The following is a 15150-nucleotide window of genomic DNA, read 5'->3' as shown; positions in this document are numbered from 1 at the left end:
TATCTGCCTAAAAAAATTAAGCTGTACATGTGTGTTAGTGCAATCTGCCTTTGCAGGGACCCAATTTGGATCAGAAGTCCAGTGCATGAAGAGAAGTGATTTAAGATCCAAGTGTAAAATGGCCCTAATTGTTCTAATGGGGCAAATGGTGGATTTTTGCTGACATTTCAGGTCATTGGAAGTCTACAGGTAGAGCCTGGGATCCCCTGGTTTGATTCCTTTACCTCTGTTTCAGGAGTTTAAGAAACTAAGGGAAATCCTCCCCACACACAAAAAAAGCAAGAAGCCTGAAAAGAAGCTCCATTTCCATGTCACCTAGAAGTGATTCGGAGACACTAATGATGGGGTGGGGGGTGCAGTGGTAAGGAGCTAATTCTACCACAGCGTTTTGGCCAAAAACTAGAGCATCACCCCCAACATCACTGACGTCTCTATATCATTTCCAGGTAACGTAGAAGCGTCATGATTTTTTCAGGCTTCTACCCCCTCCATCTCTCACTGGCTAATATGAGGGCCTAGCAACCCTAAACCAAATGAAGATCTTATTTGGTCTACAGCCACAATGATGGGAGCAGCAACTCAACTTTCCCTCTTGTCGTTTTCATGATCTAAACCAGGGGTAGTCAACGTGTGGTCCTCCAGATGTCCAAATGCTGGCAGGGGCTCATGGGAATTGTAGTCCATGGACATCTGGAGGACCACACGTTGACTACCCCTGATCTAAACCACCCCTCTTATTCAGGGCACTCATTTGCCCCATGAGAGAAAACATACCTTTCCATATGGTTGTCCCCAGTAAGCAAGCAAAAGGCTGGGGTGGGGAAGGGAAAGTGATCCATATTTCAAAACTGTTTGCCATGGGAGGGCACTCTTTCCTCCTCTGGTGCTGAGGCCCCAGTTTGATGCTTGGCCTCACACACCTGCAGGGGTCGCAGGGGTCCATTCACAGATCTCCCACCTTGCTTGGCCTTCATCTTTCCGTGGGCCCCTAAGGCTATTCTGTCCTCTCTGGGAACATTCAGAATAAACAACAGAAATCAGACTCTTTAGACTCCTTCGGGGGGGAAATTGGTCTTGAAACTCTACACCAAAGGTAGCAGGTAAGAACAGTAACTTCCATATCCTGATACCAGCTTTGTAATTTCTGACTCTTACATATCCACGTATCCTCTCTGCCAAGTCCAGCTCTGTGATATTTAATTTCACAGTACCCCAAGCAAGTCATATGCATGATTGTGAGGAGGTGTGGTTGTTTTTTTAAGTCATTTGGAATCTGAGTCTTACTATTTTTGTACTTGCATCATCTGGGAGAACTGGAGAAGATCCAGAGGTTGTTAATGTGTCAAACAAAATCATGTAAAGGCAGATCCCACCCACCCACTGCTATATGTAGGGCAGACTTTCTTCTTTCTAGATGCAGCCCGGAGTCAGTGGCACTCCACGCACAGTGATTTGCTTCAGACTAGCCGAATTTGCCTCCCGCTGCCCCGTTTTGTTTTGTTTCTCCAGAGGAATGGATGTTGATTGTTGGTTAAGGAAGCCTGTCTAAATCATGGCAGTGGAAATAAAAACGCTGACAATAGAACGGGAGAAATAACAATTGTTGTTCTTTGTTCAGTAAATGAATACAGATTTTTCTCCCACTGCTTTGAGGTACAGAATACCTGACAATGGATGGTGTACCGCAATTTTCGTTTTTCATGACGATTCGCTATGCATCACAAAGCGAAATGACAAAGCAAAATCAAACATGGCTTGCCAAGTATAAAGCCAGCAAAAATAGGCCAGAGCCTCAGCATCTGGGAATTACCATAGCTTTCTTTTAAATTATGGTCCAATCCTGATGTAACACTGTACTTTGCTTGTGCTAATCTTCTTGAGGTCCCCAGCCCCCAAGAAGCATACCTGGTCTTGACCCAGGCCAGGGCATTCTCGGTCCTGGGCCCAACCTGGTGGAATGAGTTCTTGGAAGACCTGAGGGCCCTGATGGAGCTACCCAAGTTCTACAGGGCCTGAAAAAAGGAGCTCTTCTGCCAGGTCTTTGGTTGAGGCTGGGGTTAGGAACAACTGGGGCCCCTCCTCCAGCCAACACAGTACCATCATGAGACCCTCCCATCCTATGACAATTAGCTGATAATTGGGGTAGAAGGGAGGACTATGGCGTCTTCTTGTGGTTTATGTTTATAAGGGGATTGGTTTTATTGGGGCTTTTATCTGTTTTATGTAACCCACCACAAATCTACAGAAAGTGGCAGAATCGAAATCGAAATGATGGATGGATGGATGGATGGATGGATGGATGGATGGATGGATGGATGGATGGATGGATAATGGTATAGTGGTCATTTTTGCATCCAAGACTAGAGTGAATGAACTTTGGTGAATGATGATTTGTTTTCTTTTAGTTATATATTTATTCTTCCACTTTTCTCCCCATTCAGGACCCAAAGCGCCTTACATAATTCTCCTCTTCTCCATGTTGTTTTGTTTCTCCATCAAAGCACACAAAATCTAAATAAGTAAACGTTAAGAGATTGAACGTCAGTCCACATTTCGTAATTTTTAAACAGAGGCTGGATAGCCATCTGATGGACAGGCCGATTCTGTGAAGGTTCAAGGGGGTGGCAGGTTACAGTGGATGAGTGATAGGGTTGTGAGTGTCCTGCATAGTGCAGGGAGTTGGACTAGATGTCCCAGGAGGTCCCTTCCAACTCTATTATTCTATGATTCTATGAATTGCTACACCAATTCTCTCCCAATGACACTTGTATGATCAGGATCACTTTATCCAAGGTTCTGAATCATGTTGCTGCTGCTAGAGTGATTTAACATTTCTTTATTTGAGGCCAACAATATGCCAGATGCTGCCCTGTTTTGCTTGGTTTCGCACTTGGACAGATGGTACAGTTGGGATATGCAAGATCGGTGGTATGCATGATTCCAAAGCATAAGAATAGCCTACAAGGGGCATCAGAGGAGATGTACGTTTAGCATAGTTAGCTTAGGAACTTCCTGATATGTTTCAGATAGTCTCCTACTATGGCCTGACTGGGACATTAATATTATTCAATTTCTAGACTGCCTCTCTCCCATTGAGCTCCCATTTGGAGACTTTCTGCTCCTTCTTCCCTCCCTGCTTGCCTCCACTACAAACTGAATGAAAACAACAGAATAGTTAGACAGTTAGGTCTCCTCTCCCTTTCTTTACACAGTTGTTCCTCTTCTAAATAAAACTATTTGATTCTTTTAAGCCAGCCTTTCTCACCTTTTTTTACTGTTGAGAAACCCCTGAAACATTCTTCATCTGTGGATCAATGGCCAAATCTCCCAATGACTCCAGGACAGTATCTGGATCAGGCAATGCCCCAGGGTCAGCAGCCACACCCAGCCTCTGGTCTGTGGCATTGGGGGGGACCGGGCCATCCATACACTACTGAGCCATCTTCCACCCATTACTGGACATGGCCCAGTCATGGAGTGTCCTTCTACCACCCACGGGGGCTTGGTGGGGCCCAGTGCACCCCAATCAAGTATGGCGGCCAGGGCATGAGCCCAGTTGCCATACCTTAAATGCACCATCAAGAGTAGGCAATTTTAAGCCACTTTGAGACTCAGAATCATAGAATCATAGAGTTGGAAGGGACCTCCAGGGTTATCTAGTCCAAGCCCTTGCATAGCGCAGGAACTCACAACTACCTGGCCACCCACAATGACCCCAATTGCATGCCCAGGTGATGCCCCCCCCCAAGAAAAAAAACCCAGAATCCCTGACCAGTCTGGTCTGGAGGAAATTCACCTCCTGACCCCAAACCCCCACATTTACACTACTACTCTGGATAGTAAAAAGCAGGATATAAAAAATCAGTTCTTCTTCTTCATCTTCTGTTAGTGCACTCCTTTCTGATTCCGTTATGTCCTTTAGTTGCTCCCCTAAGCCAGTTACAGGCGTACCTTACAATTGTGCTGTCATTTTCTTGCCAGACTGCACTGAAAAACTCAAATAAAACTATTCCCAAATCCTGTTGGGTTGAAAAGAACCCAGCACTAATCTATCCAAAAATTTACCTAAATTTAAATCACATTTCCATCAGTGGGAGAATTTAGCACAATCTCCACTTTCTCCCTTGGAAATCAATGAAATGCTTAACTTTAGCTGGATTGTGCTCCGTGTCAGCAATTTGTGACAGGGCTAACACTGTGGGAGATTCACTTCCAGTTCGAGCAACTACCAAGGCCAGGCTATTCATTCAAAAGAACAGCTTATCACGATTCTTGCTGTGTTTGACAATTCCTTTTATTTCTGCTTAATTTTCACAAGTGTCGTGCTTTAGATATTCTACTTTCCATGAGAAAGACAAAGAAGGGAATGAGATAATCTATTTGGAGACAGCTGACCTAAGAAAGAGATAACGCAGAGGAAAATTTCTTGACATTTTTATGAACTCATCATTTCTGCCATTTAATATATATACAGAGAAAATCCTATTTCCACTGATTGATTACTTTAATGAATAAATGTACTGTACTCTCCGTGATTTGGTGGGTCGAGCGGATTAAATTCCCTTTGCTGGCAGAAAATAGACTTGAATGAAAAGGGATTGAAGACTTGGTTCATTTTCCATACACAGAGATTTTTTTAAAGTCCGTCTAAAGCTCAAACTATTTTAATTTGTATTTCTTTTACCTGCTGTCTCCCAACTCCGAAGTGTGGAATGCCACGCATTAATACAATTAAGAGGATTTGTTTCAGAATCTTACTATTCTATAACTGCTTCATTTCGATGTTTTCCTCCTTCTTCATGTTTCTCCTTTGCTACAAGCACTGATTTAAAATCTCCGCAGAAAACCTATCCACCCCCCCCCCAAAAAAAAAAATCAGTATTGTTAAGAAAAGAAATAAGAGTTGGATTTAGAATGTGGTCACAAATCACTGGGTTAATAGACAAGGCACCTGTATACTACTACTTTGTACTGTTTTGGTGTAGTGTAGTGGTTTTCCTTCTAAACCCGTGATACACTTTTAATCCTCAGGCGGCAGCATCAGGGCCAGTTTATCCACATTCCACAGGCCCCACACTTTCAGGGGCCCCACGCAATGCCCTGCCCCATGGATCAGGACTGTAGCCTCTCTCCTTCCCCCTTTTCACTCTTTAAGGTCACTCAAAGTGACACCCTTTCCATTGTGGGGGGCCGTGTGGCCCAATCTAGCTGCTCCCATCACAATTGTATTCTTCTAGGGCCCCATGAATCCTTAAACTGGCTCTGGTGCTACGGGCCCCGCAAATCTTTCAACCACTCCTTTGCAGCATGGGCCCTAATGAAGTGCACACATGTGACAGGAACAGGAGAAGCCTGAGGTATGATGACATGAGTGCAGACCTTCACTTCTCCATGGAATATCAGAAGGTTGATTCATAGAGGAGAGTGGCTGGGCCCTCTGAGCACCTCCCCTGATGCTGCTGCTGCTGCTGCTGCTGCTGTGGCCACTGCCCATGGCTGGAGAGACCAGGCATGCTTCCCCCTTTTACCATGTTCCCTCCCTGCTGAGCCAGGGCTACAGCTGCAAAGAGGGGCACCGCTGCCAGGAGAGAATGTGCAAAAGGATGTGTGCCCCCGCAAAAAGGGTAAGAGAGCCAAAGACTTACAGTGAGTGCAGCCTAAAGATCCTACACCGGCTGCCCAGGCAGCTCCTGAGTCCAGCACACAGCATGGAGGCAGGCTGCTTCGGGGCTGACCCCATGGCACAGGCAAGGGTGCATGTGGCTGGCCACTCTCTTTAAGCATTGTTTCTGAAAGATGCTTTTCACTGATTCATTTCTCTCCTGTCTGCAGAGAAGCTCTTTAATTATGCGGATTAGTGACTGCATTAGAGAACAAAGCAAAGTTGGCACAACTACATGAATTGTTTCATGCAGAGAGCATTGCAACATAGTTTTTCAACAGACTATATTCAATGCAGAACAACGATTGTAATATAATAAAGCGGTCTAAACTGGTTGTTTTTTAAACTGTTTTATTTGGCTCTGTGCAGAATACCTCCTGACTTCAGCAAGTGCAGCAGCAGCAGGAGCACTGACCTCAGACAGTTGGCAGCTACCATGTGAGTGCCAATCACATATATGCTCCACACACAGATATGCGCTCTAGCTGTAATGGTTCTTGCTCATCTTGAGCTCCAACCCAGGAGAAGTAGGGCACATCCTAAAAGCGAAAGGGTTGGGGGGGGGGGACTTCATTGGTTTTCAATTGCAAGAAGGAGAAACTGGTTTCATGAAATGAATTGTTTAAAACTTTTCAAGCTTTTCCTGTAGATTTCTTTTCCCCGGCTATTTAAGATTACAAAAATCTCATATTGCTAAACTTGTCCTGCTTTTTTTTTTTTAATTAAATGATGGGAAATGTAAGCAACAGTAGAAAATCAAAACCATTGCAGCAATAAGAAACCTCGATTCTGCATAAGAATATATATATAGAATCATAGAATCATAGAATTATAGAATAATAGAGTTGGAAGGGGCCATACAGGCCATCTAGTCCAACCCCCTGCTCAATGCAGGATCAGCCCTGAGCATCCTAAAGCATCCAAGAAAAGTGTGTATCCAACCTTTGCTTGAAGACTGCCAGTGACTTGAAGTGACTGCCAGTGACTTGAAGAATATAACTTGAAGAATCTCTAAATTTCAGTTAAAAAGGCAAATGCTGTGATGGGGATTATTTAGGAAGGGGACTGAAGACCTAAAAAAAGGTATAGCATTGGGAAAGGCGCAGAAAAGAGCAACTAAAACGCACACTAATAAAACAACAACGAAATGTATCAGAAAAGGTAGTCTAGAAAAACCAATCCCGTTCTATACAATTTAGTTGGCAGGAACGCAGCCAGCCTTAAACTCCCAATTCATATTCTCTGTGGACTCCTTCCATTCTTGTACATTAAGCTGTTCTTTTTGTAAGCTGCCAAGCTGCCGTTTTGTGGCAAGAAAGCAAAAGGGGAAAAAAAGACAGTAATGGGGTAAAATAAATAAGGTTAACTCCTGTGTGCTTTCTTTCCACTGCTGCAAAACTGACTCTTAAAGCTATGCTATGTGGGTGTTGCATTTATGTAAGGCAAAGTACTCGAGAGAGGCTGTTTTTCCTTAGCCTCGATGTGGCTGGCGTTTCAGTTTTCCAGAGTATCACATTCTGTCCCAGAAAGGCATCATAAAGTATGTGTATGCTGATGTCAATAGAGATGTTTGTCCTTGGCTGGGGTTCATCACGTCAGCTCAGAAGAAACGCTCTGACACAGGCCTGAATGCATAGAGACACACGAACTGATGCCCTTATGCAAACTGATGGATCAGATCTAAGTTTGTGCTTAGCAATTATGTCCACTGTGATGTTTTTAGGTTTAAGACGACCACCGCTCTGGGAGCTTATATAACAATAGTCCTAGGCCAAAATCTCTTCAAACATTCTTACCATCCTGTAAGTCAGTGAAATGATTTGGGGAGCTTAATAGTCCAAGTGGCTCTTTAGGTAACTGATTACTGAGGGTTTTTTAGATGTTGTGACAAAGAGTTGTGCATTTCCCCATAATAAAGAGAATCACTAGGAGAGTCCATATAACACCAATGGGTTTAAAATGGTATAACTCTTCTTATGATGGTATCCTGTGTTGGATATTGTAACTCTGCACGCAAGAGGATCTGGGACAGAAAGGGTTAAAAGATCTCTCTCTCTCTCTCTCTCTCTCTCTCTCTCTCTCTCTCTCTCTCAGGTACACTTGGTAGTTAGCCCCACAATCTCATTGGTAAGATGTGAGTAAAATAAATTTCTCTCGTTACCACGGGAGGTAGATCATCTTTGTAATTAGTTTGAACAGCATTTTCCCGCTAACCAGGAAGTACAGAGATGTGGTGATACTGCAGAAAATCTTCTGTTCTTCCAAGGCAAATGATATATATATATATATATATATTTACATTTAACCCAATAGTCTAAGTGTGGGAAACAGTGGCAGAAATCTAGAAGGCAAGGACTCAAAGCCTTGTTCTTCTATGTATACTCTTCTATGTATACTCTGTATACTCAAAGACGTTTTCAGTCACAGTCCCCCCCCCCCAACAGAACTAAAGTATTACCGATATACTTCACATTCTCTAATGGAACCACTGCTAAAAAACATGGATTCCACAAATTAAATGTCCATTACGTTCCCAATAGGGGGTACTTCTACATGTTCTTATTGCATTTTAATAGTTGAGTGCTTCACTGTACAAACGCAGAATGGCTCTAGTCAAAGCAAACTGAAAGCAAATGATTCAAAATGGAGTAATTCTGCGTTGGATTGCAGTCAATAAGTGGTATGGGAAAACTTAGCTTAGAGTCCAAGAGTATTAAGATATGGGAAGAGTTGTGACTCAGAGCAGGTCTTCCCTGGGGTAGCCCCTGCCTCTGTGGAACCATCATTTAGTAAGACACATCTTTGGCTGTTTTTGAAGACAAGACCTCCAGTATGTGGATTAGAAGCCCTGATTCTCTAAACGTCTGAGCTTATGACATGCCTTGTACAGGTTTCAAAATACAATGAATCTCCAGTATAAACAAAGTCCATGTGGAAATTTCACAAATCCCAATCACATCTCTGGCTGACTGAAACAGAAAGGCACATTCTTAACACTATATGAAGTCTGTCCTTTGAAGAAAAGTGTTGAAGAGTAGGAGTTAAGAGAAGGAAGTCAATTGCCGAAATCTCCGCTCACCTTCTGGGTGACTTCAAACCAAACTTATTCAGCCTTTTGACCATGAAGGAACCTCTGAAATATTTTTCAGCCCTTGAGGAACCCCAGAAGTGGCGACATGTCTCTTCAGAGAAGTGGGTGCGGAAGTAAGAAGCATGAGCCAGCCAATCAATCGTTCTATTGTTTACTATTTCCAATCTGGAGAAAGATTAAGCCTGAGAGCACCAGGGGAAGGGGGCTCCTGTGATGTCTAGTGATGTTAGTGGCCATCCGGACTTCTGGGAAAGAAAGGCTATGTAACCCCTGGGAAGCTCTCATGGAACGCCAGGGTTCCCCAGAATTCTGGTTGAGAATCCCTGCTTCAGACCATTCAATCTCCTTCAACACCCCTCCCATCTCTTCTGTAATGTGTGTGTGTAAAGTGGTGAGTCAAGTCATAGCCAATGTATGGCAACCCCAGCAAGGGTCTTTCAAGACAAGTGTGAAGCAGAGGTGGTTTGCCACTGCCTTCTTCTGCAGAGCCTTCCTTAGTGGTTTCTCCCCCAGGACTGTCCCTGCTTCACTTCCAAGATCCAATGAGATCAGGCTGAATGGTGCCGCCTTTCCCCTCCTTTAGCAATGCCAGTGCTCAGGTGGGACATGGGCATCCCCTGGAAATACAGCTCATCTCCAGATGACAGGGTTGAGCTCTCCAGGAGAAAATGGCTGCTTTGGAGGGTGGACTCCCTAGCATTATACTGCATTAAGGCCCCTGCTCATCCCAAATCCCACCCAATCCTGGCTCTACTCCCAAAGCCTCAAGGTGTCTCCCAACCCAGAGCAGGCCACCCTACCCTCCTTCCTCAATACAGGAATAATATTACTGCAATAATGGACAGTGGTGTTGTAAAGATTATGCAGACATTATACTCAAGAACTGCTGAACTCTGCTACATATATTTTTGTTTGTTGTCATTGGTGCCCATATGGCTCTTAATCAATCTAAGGAGGGGAGAGCCATCAGTACATTGAAGAATGAACCTAGTATCACAAGTGCTGGCAACTTAACTAGATCCCCCACTCCAGGGCAACGTCGAGGTCACCTCCCTTCCTAGGGCAAATTCAGAACATCAGAAAGATGTTCCATTACAAAAATTCCGTGACAAGCTGCCATCATATCCTGTGAGGCAAATCCGGGAGCCTGGTGCTGAAGACGTGCCCTCAGGTGCTGACAGCACTTCCTTAACATCTCGGCTTCTCTCACACAAGCCTCTTTCACAACAACAGCTGCTACTGATCGAGCTGCTACTGATCAGATGTCTCTTTTCCCTGGTCGGTCGAGAGGCAAAAAGCAAGGCTTTTGGAAACGACAGGAACTGCCGTCTTCCATGGGAAGCTGGATAGAAAAGACACCAGCGAGATGGGGTGGGGGTGGAGGTGGGGGTATGAGAGAGGCTTATAAAATTATGTACGGGGTGAAAAGAGTTGACAAAGAGAATTTTTTTCTCCCTCTTCCAAAGTACTAGAGCTCAAAGGTATCCAATGATGCTGAGGGTGTCTTTACTGCTTTACATAGTGAGTGATTGAAATGTGGAATTTGGTACCAGAGGATGCAGTGATGGTCACGGGCACAGACAGCTTTGAAAGAAGAAGAGTTCGTTTTGGTTTTTTGTGCCCCGCCTTTTACTACCTGAAGGAATCACAAAGTGGCTTAAAATTGCCTACCCTTCCTCTCCTCACAATAACCCTGTGAGGGAGGTAAGGGTAAGAGAGCTCTGAGAGAACTGTGACAGGCCCAAGGTCACCCAATTGACTTCATGTGGAGGAGTAAGGAATCAAACCTGGTTCTCCAGATTAGAGGCTGCCTCTTTTAACTACTACATGAAAGGGATGACATATATTGATGGAGGACAGGTCTATCAGTCGCTCCTAGCCATGAGGCCTCTGAATCCCAGTGCCAGGGGGTAGCATCAGGGGAAGGCCCCAGCCTCTGTACCCTGTTGCTAACCCTCCAGAGGTAGCTTACAATCACCTACTCTTCCTCTCCCCACAACAGGCATCCTATGGGGTAGGTGAGGCTGAGAGAGAGTTCTGAGAGAACTGTGAGTGGCCCAAGGTCACCCCAGCTGGCTGCATGTGGAATAGAAGTGGGGTATCGAACCTGGTTCTCCAGATTAGTGTCCGCTGCTTTTAACCACTACACTAAGCTAGAGTTCAAGCAGGGCACACAAACACACGTATTTGTAATGACCCTCTGAACAGGATTTTCCAAGCTGTGGTTGCAAAATTCAGCTAGGAATCATTAAAGGGAGGAATGATTCACCAGATGGAATTCCAGCATTGAGTGCATTCTAAAAGCTGAAGTTCTAGGATTAGATTTACGTGGGAAGGAAATTTTGACCGGATACATTTGTTTCTCAAATATTTCCTTTCTTGTGCAGCCTAACTTTGTCATCTTGGTTTATAATTGAATCACCAATCTCCACTACAACTCAGGGAAAGCATGTAGACAATATCTAGTTATATTGTTTAGCTTTTGCCTTAATTGGCTACGGCTTCTGCAGTTTCAAGACTCAAAGCAACATTGGCCAAAATTATGGTACCGCTCTCCGCAATATGACACACAAATTCTGCTGGCATACAAAACTCATTTTAACAGATCCCAAAAGTGACATCCATAAAGCTGTCAGGCTTTCTCCGAAGGACAGTCATCCGCTTCGTGTTTCAAGTGCCAAATTAATTGCTTCTGACATTTAATTTATAACCTAAGGTACTTTTAAAGTTAAAACTTGACTATGATAACAGTGGATTAGAGTGGTGTTCCATTTGACAGAATCGATTTTTCAACTTCCTTTTGCAGAGTGAGGATCTTCACATAGACTTTGTGCATGTGAGTGTGTGTTTGTGTGTGTGTATCAAATGGGACACTGATACCTCTAAGCAATGTACAGCTGCACCATCGACCTCCATCGATATGACCACCCTGAATTATCTCATACTCAGAGGCAAATTACTGGCCATGCTTTAACGTAAAGCTCCACCTACTGGAACAAAGGAGAAATTTACTCTGAAAACAAGAGAACTATGAGCAAGCTATCTGGTCCAAAAGAACTGCTTCCTAACAGTGAAATGTGCATTATAAAATTTATGGAAATTAAAAATATGTAGAAAACCCAAGAAAACAATTATTCTGTGGAGTGACGCAGATACTGCTGAATACACTGGGAACTGGTTATGTTATCTCAAATATTCTTTATATTATTATTATTATTATTATTATTATTATTATTATTATTATTATTATTATTATTATATTTATTCATTCATTCATTCATTTCCTGCCACTCCTGGGAACCGACTTGGGGTGGGATACAAGTAGTCCATATTGAAAACCCCAGTTAAAACCCCATTAAAACGATACACAGACATGAAAAATAATCTAAATTATTCATCAGTTGGCAAATTTCTGGGTCTCATTCCTATAGCTGTCAGGATGGCTCACAATACAAACCTTATACTGATATATTAAAAATATTATACAAATTAAAGCTGGTCCCATGCCAATAATTTTTTTAAAAAAAATAGTAAAAATGAACAAATCAAAGGGTGTCTCATGTATCAGAGCATCATTTCAAACTGCATGGCAAACAGAAGTAATAATGAACATAGCAATACAATTCCAATTATTAAAAGATGCTCATTTCTCACCTCCATTTTAATAAGTGGACAATTTTTAAAAAATTCATTACATTTCAGTCAAGAGACAATGTGCCACTCTCTTCAGAGGCCTTGGTATCTTACATTTCTGGGTTTTTACGTTTATATGGATCATTTTTCCTTTGCGTCAAACCACTCACTCTAATAAAGAAAGTGTGTTTTGAAACAAACAGGGCACACAACACTGCAAAGAGAATTCTTACAGAGTCGTTACAACATCTTTTTCTGCTGCATAAGTTAATCTTCTTGGGATAGGATCCAGTATATATTCTGCACCTTGTTTCCTGCCTTGGCGGTCAATAGGCTGCCCAGGTATGCTGACCAAATCTCCTGCCTCCAGCTGCCTTCATGTGGACAGAGAGACATAATGAAATGAAATGTATGGATTGGAACCTCTCCTTCATTTGGGGTTTTGAATGGAAACCATCCATTGGAAATATATTCAACAGAAATGAAGACTGTAGCTAGATCACAGGGCTAATTCAAAGGGCTTTGGAGTGATGTACATGTTAGGAGAGACAGAGTAGTATAGTGGTTAAGAGTGGCAGTCTCTAATCTGGAGAATCGAGCTTGATTCCCCACTCCTCCACAAGCAGCCAGCTAGGTGACCTTGGGCTAATCACAGCACTGTTCTTGTAGACCAGACCTCTTAGATCTCTCTCAGTCCCACCTACCTCACAGGGTGTCTGATGTGGGGCGAGGAAAGGAAAGGTGTTTAAAAGTCACCTTGGAGCTGCTTTAGGTAGTGAAAAGCCAGGACTTCTTATTATTCTTACTTGATCCCAATGGGATTTATATAAACATGCATGTTTGGGGTTGGATATAGTCATAAAATTTCTGGGCACAATCCAGCCACAATTAAGAACTTTACTGTCTACTATTAGCAGACCATGAATGTATTTATGAAATTACTAACACTACATGACAGAACAGTTTTCATTTGAAGCGAGTTACTGGACCACTCTGAGCTGTATTGGGAAGGTGGGCTAGAAAAACAAAGATTAACTAATTAAAGATTACCTCTTGAACTGAAGCACTTTAAAGTAAAAGACTGTGGACCAATTGTGTCCGTTTTCTTGTACTGTCAAAACTGAAGACTGAGAAGCGGGTCTTCCATGCATCAAAGGAGCTGCTCTTGAGACAAGCCCAAAGTCTTATTGGGACTAGCTGCAAAGGCTACTTGAGTCCTACCTTCTTCTTTTCAAATCATGCAAGATGCTAATGGGGGGAGGGGGGGATCAAAACAAAATGTTAGAAACATTCAGCTATTATATCTGCGCTTCTTACAATCCCCTCTTCATTTTGTTTCATTTGGGACAATGAGACTGTAACGTAATTTAGAATCTAACTCCTGTCTTAGTGTGGTTTGTCATTTGCGGAGATGTTTCCATGCTTGGATGGAAACAGATGGGGCAAAACAGGTCTCTTTTAATTTCTTCTGTTCACAGTTGGGAAAGTGTCCGCCATTAATCACTAATCTTAACATTTTTATTCCTCTTATGTTTTTGTGAATAGCAATTGATCTTCATGATGATGTTCACTAATTTACTGCTAATTTACTCTCACCTTAACTGTGATGGTTCCTGTTTTATTGTCTGAGGAAGTGTGCATGCGCATGAAAGTTCACATCTCAAATAAAACTTTGCTGGTCTTAAAGTTGCCATTGGACTCAAATTTTGTTCTGCTACTTCAGACCAATATGGCTACACACCTGAAGTCATCCCCAAAGTAAGAGAACAATTGGTTTCAGGCCCTTGGGACGGACTTCCCAGGAACATCTGACTAGACACAGTGGGAATATGTAGGTGAACATGTGGTTTGATCCAACAACACTTTTCTGGTGTTCTTATAACAGATCTTAACCTTTGCTTAATTACTGGGAAGAAACAAAACCAAGACCAGTACCTGGCCAGTGCTGCATGACAGAGCAATATTTGTTTGAAGCAGATGAATAAATAATGAATCATATGGAGAATGCTGAGAATATAAAGAAACCAATCTATTCCTGTTTTCAAAGGATTTGAACTATATTGTGAGTGATTTTTATCTTTTAACATGTATCAGAAACAAAGTTCCTATAAAAATAATTGTTCCCACATATATTCAATGCAACATTGCTTACTTAAAATTAATTTAAAAGTCCAAGACTATGTACTGAGTGTTAACTGGAACTTGAGATTCCCCTTGCATTATAGCTGCTAATACTTTTTCTACCCCTTACCAATTTTAATGTAGTGCAACTATACCTCTTAATTTTCTATAACCCTGGATTTTATGTAAATCCTACTTTGCCTACCTAACAAAAATCAGTTGTGGTCCTAACCCATTCTGGGCAAACTGATTTATTACATTTGTGGGTTCAGTCAGCACACGGACATTTCAGCTCCAACACAATGAGAACTTTTATTAACAAAGAGGAAAAAATGAACTACAATTAGGAAAACAGGCTTTATATAAATAAATAAATACATACATACATACATACACCCACGCACACTATTTGTTCTCGACGCGCCTTTAGGACTGTCTACCTGCCTTTAGGACTATAAATACACTCTGCAGATTGGCTGCTTGAAACATTCTAGAAAATCGAAATTGAGGACCAAGGTGCTAGGTCCTAACACAAGCTCAGATAGGTGAACTGTATTCCATGAGCATATATCCACATATATAACAGGTTACTCTTTTGAATGGATCTGATTTCAAACTGGCCACTCTTTGTAACATCCCCCCT

This window comes from Paroedura picta, chromosome 9 (genome assembly GCF_049243985.1).
Source record: "Paroedura picta isolate Pp20150507F chromosome 9, Ppicta_v3.0, whole genome shotgun sequence".
Taxonomy (NCBI): Eukaryota; Metazoa; Chordata; class Lepidosauria; order Squamata; family Gekkonidae; genus Paroedura; species Paroedura picta.
The sequence above is the reverse complement of the archived record's forward strand: the minus strand, read 5'-3'. Positions refer to the sequence as shown.